Source organism: Pectinophora gossypiella, chromosome 10 (assembly GCF_024362695.1).
Source record: "Pectinophora gossypiella chromosome 10, ilPecGoss1.1, whole genome shotgun sequence".
Taxonomy (NCBI): domain Eukaryota; kingdom Metazoa; phylum Arthropoda; class Insecta; order Lepidoptera; family Gelechiidae; genus Pectinophora; species Pectinophora gossypiella.
The window spans coordinates 772,324-788,005 of NC_065413.1; the positions used below are offsets into that span (position 1 = coordinate 772,324).

At 37.9% G+C, this 15,682-nt stretch overlaps 1 protein-coding gene across 2 annotated transcripts in view; it reads left to right on the forward strand.

Moving 5' to 3' along the window:
* Positions 1 to 4,030: 4,030 nt before the first annotated feature.
* Positions 4,031 to 15,682, forward strand: part of LOC126370294 (neuropeptide SIFamide receptor) — a 47,716-nt gene continuing 36,064 nt past the window's right edge. Inside the window, exon 1 of one of the 2 annotated variants that reach the window (XM_050015142.1) lies at positions 4,031 to 4,108. The gene's annotated coding sequence lies outside the window, so the exon portion shown is untranslated. Of the gene's footprint in view, positions 4,109 to 9,904; positions 9,983 to 15,682 lie in introns of those variants that run through there. The other variant, XM_050015143.1, reaches the window with a different exon arrangement.

A 15,682-nucleotide genomic window follows, 5' to 3' on the forward strand; every position in this document is an offset into this window, starting at 1 on the left:
TTGGTTTATGTTACTTTATGGCTGTGCAATTATAGAAACGGCCGAACTGCATGTTCCACCGGCTGTCATAGGTAAAGTAACCAGTATGGAGCATCTGCAGAATTTGCAAGTAACGAAGGTTGCTGTTTGCGCCGACTTTAGAATTTAGATTCTAATATTATTATATCTTATTATATATATTTATTATTTCAGACGATGAGTTGCGTTGCGGTGTACAGAAAAACCTGTCGACAGGTTTATGAAACACCGTTTTGATTGTAAAATATTTATTATTACTTTGAATAAATAAATTTTAAAAAATATGATATTCAACAAAATATTATTATTATTTGTTTTATTAGACAGTTTTTACATTCGACTTTCTTTTGTTCAAATTATGTACTTAATTACGTTTTTATTTATTTATGAGAGAGCCCTTAGCGTTCGTCTTATACAACTTGAAAATTATTTAAATCTGAAGAGACCGCTTTAAACTTCACAGGATACTTATAAAGTTTTAATTATTGGCCGAAGTCTCTCGCGAATCTGATAAAAGACGCTAAAGTGACTTTAACTGGACATTGCCACAATTTATGACCTGGTTTTCCAATTTGTAAGTGCTATTTTGGGGCGCATTTTTATTTTATTTTCGTACATTTTTCCAATTAAGGTATTAATTAATTACTTGTTTTGTTTAATTACATTTTTATTGGTGTCTATAGTTTTAATATGGAAAATAGGTACAGATTTTTGTTTTTTTTTTGTTACTTTATTTTTAAATATTTTTATCGAATAATTCGGCCGAAAAGTCCTTCAACTCTTGTCGCTGTATGGTTTTATCAAAAGCTTATCAAAGTTATAAATTCGTACTTCTTCTTCTATCGTGTGGGTTGTGAGGTTGGAGTACTGGTGTCAGGGTTACTATTGAGCCGCCAAAGGCCCCTTACATGGCTCATGTAGCGACTACTTACTTACATCAGTAAGTAGTGACCGGGACCAACGGTTTAACGTGCCTTCCGAAGCACGAATCATTATACTTTCGGACAATCTAGCGATCAGCTAGTAATATCCTAACCAAACTAGGGACCACAAGGTAATTTTTGTGATATGTCCCCACCGGGAATCGGACCCGGAGCCTCCGGATCGTGAGCTTAACGTTCAACCACTAGATCACGGAGGTCGTTATATTCGTACTTATGTCATCTAATAGTTATGATATATCTAATTCCAGATCATAAATTAAAATATTTTTAAATATGAATACTTTGTAAATATTTCTTGAAAGATAATAACTTAACCTATACTAAGCCTTATCCAAAATATACATAAAATCTATATTAATATTAATTATATCGTAATTTTCGCATATTTCCCTTTACAACATGGATTAAATAAAGCTATCTGTATTCTGCCCACTGAATTATTAATCTTTCAAAACACAAATTAGGTAATGTTTAAGTACATTTTAAGCAGAAAATAATTAAATATAACATCTTAGTTAAATGAATCTGAAGAGAAACTTTCGGTGAAAGCCTATTCATTTTGTAGGGAACGGAATATTCGCCTCTAATAATATTATATATCCTAGTTACCTGAAAATGTAAACGATCATTGTAATAAAAAAATATGTATGTGACCTATAAAGGCAAGCTTATGGCCCGCTGGCGTGATCGATGAGTTCCCTCAGTGCTTGTAGCACTAGGGTCGATTAATTCTTTCAAATATAATTGACGACGCTCTGAGTCGCGGTTCGCGCCCAACTGTGCACCGTCAGGCCTGTTGTCTTAAATTTTGTACCGAATAAGAGCCCTCAGCGCTTCCCGTTAAAGTTAAAAAAGCAAGCTTAAGGGTTCTATCACATTAAGGACACGATAGTAGCGCGAACGCAATCGCGCGAAAATGTACGTAAGTTTATTCTTTATTCGTTGTATTGGCCTTGTTTGTGTGTGCTGGCATGGTACGGGCATGTAATGACGAGGAATGAAAGGCATATAACGAGGTAAGCTTTGAGTATGAATGTGGAGGGATAGGGGCAGGGGAAGACCCAAGAAAGTGTGGATGGATTGTGTAAAGAAGGATAATGTGAAAAGTGTGAGTACTGAGATGGCGACAGACAGAAATTAATCTTCTTCTATCGTGTGGATTGTGAGGTGGATTATCAACCTCATCAACCCTGGTGTTAAGATTACTATTGAGCCGCCGAAAGGCCCCTGACATGACTCATAACGACTACGTACTTACATCAGTAAGAAGTAACCGTGACCAACGGCTTTACGTGTCTTCCTTAGCACGGATCGTCTTATTTCGGACAATCAGGTGAAATGAATGGAAGAGTAATACATGTTGTGCCGACCTCGCTTAGAATGGAATAAGGGCAGAAGGATGATGAGTGTATTGGCCATGTATTGTCGATACACATGTCATTTCTTGAAACTCCTTCCTCTATACCTATACTACAAAGGTCATCATACGATTGACGACGCAAACCACATTCTTCCACACAATAGCTATAAGGCTCAAGTATTTTTTCGTTCTCGTCCCATAAAATCTAATGGTTAATAAAAAAGCTATCGAAACTAACCCCAAGGAGCGACAAAACAAATTGAATTTTTCTATTTACTTTTTGTGGGGATTGAAAGCTTATTTCTAAATAGTGCAGCGAATATGAATAAAAATAAAACTATTAAAATGAATAATAATAAAAAAATATATATTATTGAGCAGTCGAGAAGAGTGGAAGAAACAAGAGGAGGCTTTTGCCTAGCAGTAGAATCAAACAGGCTAGATAAATTAAAAGAAAAAAAATATTATCATCCTCATCAGCCCATTAACGTCCCCACTGCTGGGGCACGGGCCTTCCCTATGGATGGATAGGGAGATCGGGTCTTAAACCATCACGTGGGCCCAGTGCGAATTGATGGTTATTAACGACTGCTAATGCAGCCGGGACCAACGGCTTAACGTGCCTTCCGAAGCACGGAGGAGCTCGAGATGAAAACTTTTTTTTGTGGTCACCCATCCTATGACCGGCCTTTGCGAAAGTTGCTTAACTTCAACAATCGCAGACCGAGCGCGTTTACCACTGCGCCACCGAGCTCCTCGAGCTCAAAAAAAATATATATTTAAAGTATATAGTTAATGTTTACAGTGGACAATGGAATAGTTTTTTAACACTCTATAATATTTAATAAAGATCAATCATCATATATAAGTGAGTTTAAAAAGTTCTGAAAATAACAAAATAATTTTACATTTATTTTTGCTGTAAAATTTTAATGTCACTAAAACTTATCACACATTACACAGATTAAATTTTAATAGCATAATGCTCAAAAATAATAATCTCTTTCACAAATTAGAATTCAAAATGTGGGTAGTAAATCAAATTTATGTAATACTTAATGACCGTAAAATTTTACTGTGACCACGGACTAGATATTAACATAACTCACTAGTCTACGCATTAAAACTATAACTTTTAACTAAAATTAAGCCTGGGCTTAATATATAGATTGTTTATCTTAGGATTACGAAAGCGGTATAAATAAAGCGAAGGTTGATGGTAGAGTTGGCAGAAGAAGACCTAGAAGGACGTACATTGACCAAATTGGAGATGTCCTTAGAAAAGTTTAATATGATATACTCTAAACGTGCGTGTATGAAACGAGTGATGGATGTGGAGGAAGCAAGATATGTGTGTCAGGATCGAAACAAATGGAAGTCTATAGTCTTAAGGTTATTATAAGATTAGGGATTATCTAGAAGATATGAATGCATGGGATTAGCTGTCTGGGAACTGATATTGGCAGCCAAGTTACTAAATTGTGTAACAGTATTGTGTTTTTAAAAAGGAACGTCTAGGTTCCTGAGCCGAGGTTACTCTTGCAACTTCTTTTAACCAGGTTGTGATAAGTTGCAGTAGTTTTAGGCGTATGAGACTGTTAGGTTTTCTGTAATTTTGTGCGAATTTGTGTTGCCTTCATATGGCAACACTAGGAGAAAGGGTATAAAAAGGCGTGTTTGTCTTTCATTGGGGTTCTTTTGATTCGAGCACGCATCGAAGGCAGACGTACCATTTTGAACACGTGTACACTTGTGTTTGAGCACGCGTGCGTTTTGGAAATTTAGAGTAAGTAACCAATATACTTATTATTTATTATTTCAATGGTTGTTTTATTTATAGAGCATGTACCTAAGGCAGCTTTATGTATATCCAGGTATCCGTATGTTAGTTAATGATCATGTTACCGTGGTCTTACTACATTTCAGAAGTGGGATCGTATCCATATGTGTTAATCAGGATACACCGTTTTTGAGATATTTTACTTTGGAAATATATCTGTATAAATATATACATATAGGGTTATCTGAAGAATATTTACATGTTCCAATGTTTTCGAGTTCCAGATTATGCCTCTTGAAGACGAGATCGTTCCACGAAGACGACTGACGAGCCGAGACGAGACGAGCCGAGACGAGCCGAGCCGAGCCGAGCCGAGCCGAGCCGAGCCGAGCCGAGCCGAGCCGAGACGAGCCGAGCCGAGCCGAGACGAGCCGAGACGAGCCGAGACGAGCCGAGCCGAGCCGAGACGAGCCGAGACGAGCCGAGATGAGCCGAGACGAGCCGAGACGAGCCGAGACGAGCCGAGCCGAGCCGAGACGAGCCGAGACGAGCCGAAACGAGCCGAGACGAGCCGAGCCGAGCCGAGCCGAGTCGAGCCGAGCCGAGCCGATACAAGCCGGGAGCGCAGCCGAGCCGAGCCGATACAAGCCGGGAGCGCAGCCGGAGAGAGAGCCGGGAGTGCAGCCGGAGTGAGACGTCGCTTCACGCGTCGGCACAACGAGCGACACAGCCAACGACGTCGCGGCGAAGGGCAGGAGGTGCGACGTTCGTCGGCAGCTAAGGGAATAGAAAGGTCAGATAGCCCTACATTTTCATCTAAAGATGTTCTTAATATTGTTGAATCATTAGTTAACTTAAGATCTTAACCTAATCCGACAGCAGTCGCCACATCACATCCTTCCAGTAGTATTATGAACCATGTTACCCGAATTTGGACCCTCATCGAAAAGTCAAAAGATTGATACTTGGTTAAAGAAAGTTAATGAGTGTGCCACTGTTTACGGATGGGATGAGAACAACCGTTATCCACTTCGCAATGCAGAAACTGCAGGGGTTGGCCAAAGTTTGGTATGAAAGCTTCAATTCTATTTTGTACAGCTGGGCAGAATGGCAGCTATAGTGGTTAGACGCATTTCCTTTTGAACATGATTATGGCCAATCCCTGGAGGATACGCTTAGGCGAAAGAGTAGGTTTGGTGAACCGCTAGAGGTTTATTATTATGAAGAATTAGCCATCGTGAACCGGTGTGACATCGAAGGGAAACGAGTTTCAGTAGACCGCTTTCATTTTAATAAAGCAAAGTAGTCGACTGAATCCACAGCGGGAAGTAATAATGACAATAGGGATAAATCAGTTAAGATTTAAAAAAAAAAAAAAATTCAAGTTACGAATTATTTTGTTTTAACTGTATAGAAAAAGGTTACCCGTATCTTAAATGCCCCAAACCTCTGGTCCAATGTCCAGGATGTCGTAGGTTCGGTCATAAAATGGAAACTTGCAGAGTCCCTTTTTGAAAACCGTGATAATCTAGGTAACATTCCTAAAACCATGCGCATACTTACCTCTAAGTCAAACTTAAAATATTTCAAGACAGTTAGGGTAAATGACACCTCTAGGATATCGTTTATAGATTTCGGTAGCGAAGTTTCGCTCATAAAACAAACAACGACACTGATTTTGGGGTAGACTTGTGATCAATCCCCGACTCCACTAAAAGTTTTGGTAGTGATTTTATTTTGTCCATGGGCAGGACACAGGTTAATTTATGCATCGACGGTGTTAGTGCGGATGTTTTGTGTCACGTGGTTGACAGTAATCTGCTCAATTGTCCGATATTAGTAGGACAGTCCTTCACCGAACAGAATCAGGTGCTGGTATTCAAGAATGCCAACGAATTGAGGTTTTATTATGATGATGAATTCCCTTTTGCTAACGTTGGTAGTGGTGATACTGCGAGTGTAAAGGTCGTCTCCGCTTCATGCGCAAGATTGAGTGGAGAGGCGATTATCAGAGCTCGTACTGATGTTGTGATTAATTGATATGTTAGGCTTAGCGGAAGAGTCGTGGGGAAGCCAAACCGAGAATTCATGATAGCCGGCGGGTTATACAAAGTAGAGGAAGGTCAGCTCTTTGTTCATATTACCCCATTGTCAGCTTTTGTTATATTGATGAAGGTGATATTATGGGTGGATGAAATAGAGTTCAGATTGTCAGTCATATTTGTACATCACCCACAGACCTCGTTGGCGAGCATTTAGGTATAGAGCCTAAAGATGTTAACTTTAGCAAAAACGCTTGAAGAGCCACATAAACGACGTCTATTTTAACATTTTGAACGAATACAAGCATTGCTTCGCGCAATCATTAGAGGAGTTGGGATGTACAAATATGACTGAAATGAAAATTGAATTGAATATTGAGCGTCCTGTGGTTTACCGACCTTACATATTGTCGCACAAGGAACGACAACAAGTAAGAGAAATGGTTGGTGAGATGATGAATGCGGGGATTGTACGAGAAATTGTATCGGAATATGCGAGTCCAATTATGTTGGTTCGTAAGAAGGACGGTAAACAAAGGCTCTGTGTTGATTATAGGTTTCTGAATTCAATGACAGTTAAGATAAGGTACCTGATGGCAGTGATTGAAGACGAGATTGCTCGATTAGTGGGGCAGGCCTACTTTATAACTTTGGATCTGGCATCTGGATACTACCAGGTGCCTATTGCAGAAGAATCGAAACCCTTAACTCCCTTTATCACCCCAGACGACCAATATGAATTTAATCGTATGCCGTTTGGGTTGGCTAACGAACCAGCTGTATTTCAAAGGCTGATGAATAAGGTATTTTTTTTCCGCTAGGTTCTCAGAAGCTACTGCTTACATCGATGACGTATTAACTTACGAAAAGGATGTAGAAGAGTGTTTGGATAGGTAAGAAAGGGCTTTACAGTTGATAGAAAAGGCAAGCCTAACTCTGAATTTGGCAAAATGTAATTTCTTACAGCAGAATTATTAACTATTTGGGTTATGATATTAGCGCTGCTGGGGTGCGGCCGGCTGACAAAAAGACACAGTCAGTGTTTGATGTTCCTCGTCCCACCAGTCCACATTCCGTCCGACAATTTCTGGGACTAGTAGGATATTTTCGGAAAATTTATAAGGAATTACGCGTCTTTATCACATCCGTTGAATAAGTTGCTCAAGAAGGATGTGGAATGGTGTTGGACTGAGGAACAAGAAGCCGCATTTGTTGATCTCAAGAGTAGTCTGATAGATAGGCCAATCTTAGCCATTTACGACCCGACCGCCGAAACACAGTTGCACACTGACGCCAGTGAAGTGGGCGTCAGTGGAATATTGATGCAGCGACGTAATGGAAACGGCACCTACCATCCCGTAGCGTACTTTAGTCGCCAGACATCTCCAGAAGAGAAAAGGTTTATAAACTTGAGACTCTTGCTATAGTAAGTTCGCTCAAAAGTTTCGGGTGTATCTTCTGGGTCAGAATTTCAAAATCATGACCGATTGTAGTGCGTTGCGCTCCATGCTTTCCAAACGCGATTTGGTTAGATGTATTGCCCGCTGGTGGCTGTTTTTGCTTTTTTAATATCGTGCTGGCACGAAAATGACGCACGTGGACCTTCTATTTCGGAACCCAATTGAGGATCTTAGTTCAATGGAAATTGACGCTGGTCTTTACCCGACGGTTATGTCAATCAATGAGGGGGACAGGTTGTAGACTCTTCAATTAGGTGATAGTGAACTGGGTCGCATTCGGGAATTTCTTACCACTGATATTGATGCAGATGGGTTAAAGTACATAACAGAAAACTAATTCAAATGAGGGCCTATTCCACGTAAACGAAAAGTCGAGGTGCCTTTTCACACCCTGTACATCAATCACCTTGGACCTTTTTGTGCGATCAAAGAGAGGAAAACTCTTACCTATTGGTAGTCGTAGATGCCTTTACGAAATTTAAATTTATCAGGCCAGTCAGAAATACCAAAAACAGTTACAACAACGCGAGAATTAGAAGATATTTTCTATACGTTCAGAAACCCAGATCGAATTATTAGCGACCGCGGTACTTTCTTCACCTCGTACGTGTTCAAACGTTTTGCTCGGATAAAGGTATTAGACACGTGTTGAACGCAGTTGCAAGTCCTAGGTCCAATGGACAAGTAGAGCAGTGTAATCGCACGATGTTAGGGTCGTTAACTGCGCAAAATCTTAATTTTGACAAGAACGTCTGGGATGACAAGATAGGTAGAGTCCAATGGGGCATGAACAACACCCGTCGGAAGACAACGGGACGGACTGAGGTAATGTTTGGACTTCAGATGGATGCGGAAATTAATCCTATGTTGAACGAAATAGTATGCGAAACGCAAAATTATACTTTATTGTCAGTTCGGGAATCCCTTAAAGATGTAAAAATTGACGATTCAAAGTGTAACAATGTTACCTACTGAATAAACATATTTTTTTTGAGTTTGAATTTGTTGGGATTGATGACTACTTCATTTAACAAATCGAATGTCACCCTGGATTCACGTTAATGATGATAAAGAAAGTAGTGATGAAGATGACTGATTGTGTCATTATTATATACAATCAAGAGAAAGTAAGTAGAGGTACTGTTTGTTGGATGAAACTGTAAGATGTGTATTTAGTAATAGCTTGAGAAGGAGGGCTCATAGCTATTTAGTTAAGGTGACTTTTAATTTTGTGAGGAGGGTTCAAAATTATTTTAATTATCGTATATAAGAAGGAAGGGTTTGTATACGATAGTTACAAGTGTGAGAAAGAAGGTTCACACTCAATTGCTTTGCAATAGTTCGTGAGAAAGAAGGGTTTGCGAACTATTGCCAACTTGAATAGCTTTATAATGTTATGATTATTTTAATTATCGTATATAAGAAGGAAGGGTTTGTATACGATAGTTACAAGTGTGAGAAAGAAGGTTCACACTCAATTGCTTTGCAATAGTTCGTGAGAAAGAAAGGTTTGCGAACTATTGCCAACTTGAATAGCTTTGTAATATTATGATTATTTTAATTATCGTATATAAGAAGGAAGGGTTTGTATACGATAGTTAGAAGTGTGAGAAAGAAGGTTCACACTCAATTGCTTTGCAATAGTTCGTGAGAAAGAAAGGTTTGCGAACTATTGCCAACTTGAATAGCTTTGTAATATTATGATTATTTTAATTATCGTATATAAGAAGGAAAGGTTTGTATACGATAGTTACAAGTGTGAGAAAGAAGGTTCACACTCAATTGCTTTGCAATGGTTCGTGAGAAGGAAGGGTTTGCGAACTATTGACAACTTGAGTAGCTTTATATTATGATTATTTTAATTATCGTATATAAGAAGGAAGGTTTGTATACGATAATTACAAGTGTGAGAAAGAAGGTTCACACTCAATTGCTTTGCAATAGTTCGTGAGAAGGAAGGGTTTGCGAACTATTGACAACTTGAATAGCTTTATATTATGATTAGAAAGAAGAGCTGATGTTTCACCCCGTAAATGTGATTATATGTCGTTGTACTTTTAGATTTTAAGTGAAGCTTTGTAACTGTTCTCGATGAGTGTGGAATCACTTGGCCCGCCGAATGTTAGGTTTGAACATTAGACGTTTTGTCTACGTGCATGAGGACATGCACGACGTCAGGATGGTCGAATGTTAGGTTTTCTGTAATTTTGTGCGAATTTGTGTTGCCTTCATATGGCAACACTAGGAGAAAGGGTATAAAAAGGCGTGTTTGTCTTTCATTGGGGTTCTTTTGATTCGAGCACGCATCGAAGGCAGACGTACCATTTTGAACACGTGTACACTTGTGTTTGAGCACGCGTGCGTTTTGGAAATTTAGAGTAAGTAACCAATATACTTATTATTTATAATTTCAATGGTTGTTTTATTTATAGAGCATGTACCTGAGGCAGCTTTATGTATATCCAGGTATCCGTATGTTAGTTAATGATCATGTTACCGTGGTCTTACTACAAGACGTTCGTTATGTAAAAAATGACGATTCAAAGTGTTAAATATCTTTATTTTTTTATCTATTTTCTTTATTTATTAATAAATGTTACCTACTGAATAAAGATATTTTCGAATGTGAATTTAGATTCGAGTATCTGCGTCCCGGTGGAAAATAGGCGTGAGTCTATGTATGTTTTTGTTCATAATACATTGTAATTGTTAGAATATTAGGTACAAAATACGATAGCTATTTAGATAGGATATTATATTTAATAACATAGGTTTTTGTAGATAGGGCCGGTTTAGACCAAAGTTATTTTGTAACTACTATTTTATAGTTCTATAATTAGTTTAGCCTAAACCCTAATATTGTAGAGTTGTGTAACTACAGTTTAGTTTAGGGCTTATTAGACACTAACAAAATTATATCTGGACTAACTTTATTATACGTCCCGCTGCTAGGCACGAGCCACCGACGAAGTACCGATATTATTTTACTTCATTACTTTGTAATATTAAAAATGAACAATTATTTAATTTATTATTTTTCATTCACGCTAATAGCTACTTATTTTATGACGCTACCATTACACGGCCTTTAATGCTGTCATAATTTATTTAATTGTATGTAAGAGATATCGAAATTAAAGAGAATTGTTTTTTATTATTTAGCAATCCGTAAGAGCATGTTGTTACTAATTTCTGGAGACACCATCTAATAAGTTATATCTGTCATTTTGTTATCCGCCGAAAAGGAAATCGACATGGGTAATCGACAGGCATACAAGTTATTGAACACACGTCAATTTTAGTTAGAAATTTATAAACCCTCCGAAATTTTTATATTGGTCGACAACCCGACAGAACCAAGTGGACAGCATACGTCAAACGGGTTGAATACTCTATTTTATTCACCCGTGTTATTTATTCATTTTAATATTAACAGTTGTCAATCATCCGTCCCTTTCCTTTTCGGCGGATAGGAAAATGACGGGTATAATAACTTAAAATAAAATTAGGAAGTGTCTGCAGAAATCGGACCAATTATGCCAATTAACTAGTTTGTTAAAAAATAGGCAACATCCTAGGACTTTTAGGTCAAGATCTGCGGCGAAATGTTTTACAAAGTCCAGTGTCGGTTCCCAATAAATTAGTCCTTAAGACTGTCCTAAGTAATTAGGTACAGGGTAATTATGTAGGTACAAATTAATTCACTGTAGTAATCCCTAAGTAACAAACAGAGTAGGTACATTTGTGGTAAAACTGATTAACCTAACATCACAGAGTACCTAATTTAGTCCATGATTTCATCTAATTGGCAAAACCAAAAGTATATTATTTTTTCTGCAATACAAATTATAATTCCATGTAAAACTGATAATTAAAAAAATAAATAATTTGACAGCGCGTTCGATGCCTTATTACAATTTTTTTTATTTTTGTATGTCGTTTCCATATCTCGGGACTATGGAGTCCCGGACTTTTATTATTAAGGTTTACTTTCAGTTTAAGTTGTAAGAATAGACTGTATATAATAATAACTTATAGTAATAAACCCGCTTACTGAGTTCTTTATTTATTATGCAACATTCTAGTGTTATTAATAAAATAACTACTACGTACTTATATTAAAACATACCTACAGAACCACATCTATCAAACAATTGTTGCGCATGACCACTAATAAAATTAATCACCTCGTTTGACGTATCGCCGTGAGACCGCCATTAATATTACACGCCCATTATTGTGCGCGGACGCATCTTACGCGCATAATACTCGCATTTGAATGTCAAGTTCAGATGTGAGGTAAAACGTAATATATTTTTCGTTATTAATATTATGAAGGTAATGTCGGCTTGAAGGATTGTGCTTTTGGTTTGAAGGTAATTATAATTATTAACTTGACAAGTAGTTTATTACTTAGAGATTCTATTTAGACATAATAGTGTCGAATTATTTTATTATGTTCTTACGGTAAAGTAACGGTAAAGTGAGTATATTTGATATGATTTGACTTATTTTAGGTTTGGCTTAGGTAGTACTAATTACTTGGCCGAACAAATTGGGAGCGCAGAGGGCTCTTACCCGGTACAAAAATTTAAGAATATGGGGCTAAGGGCGCCCAGTTGAGCTTGAGCCTCGGCACAGGGCGCCGTCTCGTAACATTTGAAAAAGTAATCATTCCAAGTGGGTTTATAGTAATAAGCGCTGAATGAGGAAACTCGTCGACCGCTTCCTTTTTTTATATTGGCCAAGTATGTTGGCTCAACTATGCCTGATGGTTAACATAGAGAGACCTAATTGCAACTGAAAAGCAACGCAATGAGTCAGTTTCGAATCAGTTGCGACTACCATATTGGCCTACTAGGTGCTTCTTCACGCTTCGCTTTCTAAAATGTTACCCTTTTTGGAGGTGGCCTTTTTTGGTACTTGGCCGGACAAATGGGGAGCTCTGAGGGCTCTTATTCGGTGTCCCGATACAAATTACAGCTGCTGATATAACAGAAAATGCAGACTCGAATAGTGGGGTCGTAAATAAGTGCTTATCGCTTAATCTGTCACACACAATAGACACATGAGAAAATAAATGGTGCTCTAAAAACGAACATATTACTTGATCGATAAAGTGAAAATTGGGACAGAATTACTTAGGAGAAAGATATTAAGTATCTTAATCTGAAATATATTTTCTAGCCACGTCATTTTCAAGACCTGTAAAAAGATATTATAAGAGTGTGGCCACACAGTGCCTTATATCTACCGATGATGCGACATTTGACGTTGCCTCGCTATTTTATGTGAAACATTTTATGTTTTTTTTTTTTTTTATTTATTTATTCTAAAAAAGGTACGATTTTTATTAAAAAAATAATTTCGCCAAACTTATACCAGTGTTCAATGTGTGGGCCTGGAGTTGTGGAGTATTCATGACAGGGGGAAGCATCCGGAGCGATGGGCACGGGTCGTTACTCACTGGATATCTCAGGGCGGGCATAGAAGTCGAGGAAGACCGCGTAAAAGATGGTGTGACGACCTCAATGCTTATCGGAGGGATTGACCGGAGATCGCGCAAAGTCGAGAGGAGTGGAAAAATCAAGGGGAGGCCTTTGCCCAGCAGTGGGATCGTATAGGCTAGATAAGATAAGAAGTGTGGGCATAGTTGCTCTAATAAAGAATTTGATAATAAATAAAAACTCAGTAACTTTTGGATGTTTGTTTACTACAAGGGCCATACATAACATAACATAAACAGCCGATATACGTCCCACTGCTGATCACATCCCTCAATCAACCGGAGAGGTAATGGAGCATACTCCACCACGCCACTCCACTGCGGGTTGGTGGAGGTATTTGAGCTCGGGACCAACGGCTCAACGTGTCTTCCGAAGCACGGAATCATCTTATTTTTTCGGACAATCAGGTGATTTAAGCGTGCAATGTCCTTACCAAACAAAAGACAGTCTCACATAGTGATTTCGACAATGTCCCCATCGGGAATCGAACCCGGACCTCCAGCTTGTAAGCCCAACGCTCTAACCACTAGACCACGGAAGCTGTTCAAGAGTGAACCATATACAAATAGGTGTATCAATACATCGGAGTGAGTGCTTATTAGTGAATACTCATTATGGCAACCGACTCGCAAATGAACTACTTCACTCATAGTGATGAGACACGGGAGTTGTGGAGTTAATTAAAAGATGTGTGATTTCTACGATCTTTTATTGACTGGCTCAATGGATATAGTAAATAACATACTTAGATATGCATACAGGGTGTTAGTGACATCGTAACGAATACTGAGGGGGATGATTCAGACCATGATTCTGAGTTAATATCAAGTGGAATTTTCCGTCGCAAAATTCATGATTTTTTTTACATTTTTTTAATTATCTACAATTCTATACTTTTACGATTGAAAATTCCACTTGATATTAACTCAGAATAATGAGATAAATCAGCCCCCTCAGTATTCGTTACGATGTCACTTACACCCCTTACCAGTACATACAGGTAGCCATACAAGTAGGTATGGGTGTTAGTGACACCGTAACGAATACTGAGGGGGATGATTCAGACCATGATTCTGAGTTGATATGAAGTGGAATTTCCTGCCGGAAAATTTATGATTTTTTTTATGTTTTTTTAAATTATTTTCCGTTCTATACTTTTGCGACGGAAAATTCCACTTGATATCAACTCAGAATCATGGCCTGAATCATCCCTCAAAGTTTTCGTTACGATGTCACTAACACCCTGTATTTTATTATGTAACATAGGTGCAGAAGTACACACTACAACAGACTATTCTAAAACAGTCCACACAATGATTCACTCGAATCACTTCCGAATTGTTGTTCAACAAAAAGGTCGAGTTTCAAGTTTAATTAAATTTGAATTTGGAACTTTTGTTTGGACACACCACTTTCGCTTCTTCCACTCTCATTAAAGTCTTCATGCATGCTCGTCGGTTTTATGTAAGTACGGTCTCGAGCATTAATATGTATACACTTTGGTACCATGTCACATTAACTTTTTTGACAAATTGAACTTTAAGTCTCACTAAATGTCAAATATGTTAGTGCGACAGAGTCTTAAAGTGGGTACATTATATTGCTCATGACTGTACAAACCCACCCATAAGTAAATAAAAAAATATGTCCGTGTCTGACATGCAAAAGTTTGATAGTCACTTGTTTAGAATAAAAAAAACACAACAATATAAGTTCTTTACAACTATGAACTGTTTGAAAATAGAACTCAGTTTTGCTCCGGGGTAATTCTACTTCATTGCCCAATAATTGCAAAATACCGAATTAGCGAACAAGAAGTGTATTCGGCGAGTATCTTATCGGATCACAGACTAAAAATAACAGTAGGTGGTCGACAGAATATCGACCTTTATCGTCACAGAGTAACAATGTTGTAACTACATCGACATGCGATTCCATAATTATTGCACTCGCTTGCAATCTCTAATTATTTTATTGAGAAACCTAACTTAGATGACATTGTCTCGAGACAGACAACTATCTCGAGACAATCACAAAATTATACACGCATTTGTTTTTGTTACAACACTGTGGAATAGGTATATTAATGTTTGCAATTTATTATCTGTAGACATGTCTGGGATCTAATTACATGCACACATAAACAACTCACCCCTGTAAACTTTAGGCGGCGTGCGTAAATCGATTAGTAGTCATAAGACAATTAGGGGCTCTATATGTCTAGGAAGGACGCCATGATGTATGCAAGTAATACTAGGAACATGTGACATCACGCGTGCCTATTGCCTTCTCACTCCCTCATTCCTGAACTCATTAGTCGACTTTTACAATAAGCTCATTACGCTCATTATAATGTTTACATTGAAGCAATTCATCTTAAAATAGCAATATTTGACATTAATTTGTTGACTTACTTTTATATGCGGAAAAAATAAGATAATTTGCTTAAATGTGGCCTGTTCAGATCCCCTAACGCATTGTATGATTATTTATTCCCTTTCCAGCGGAGAAAGTAAACAGATATTTCATAAATCTGTTATTTTTGCCATGTTCTAGATTATTCCGATATCT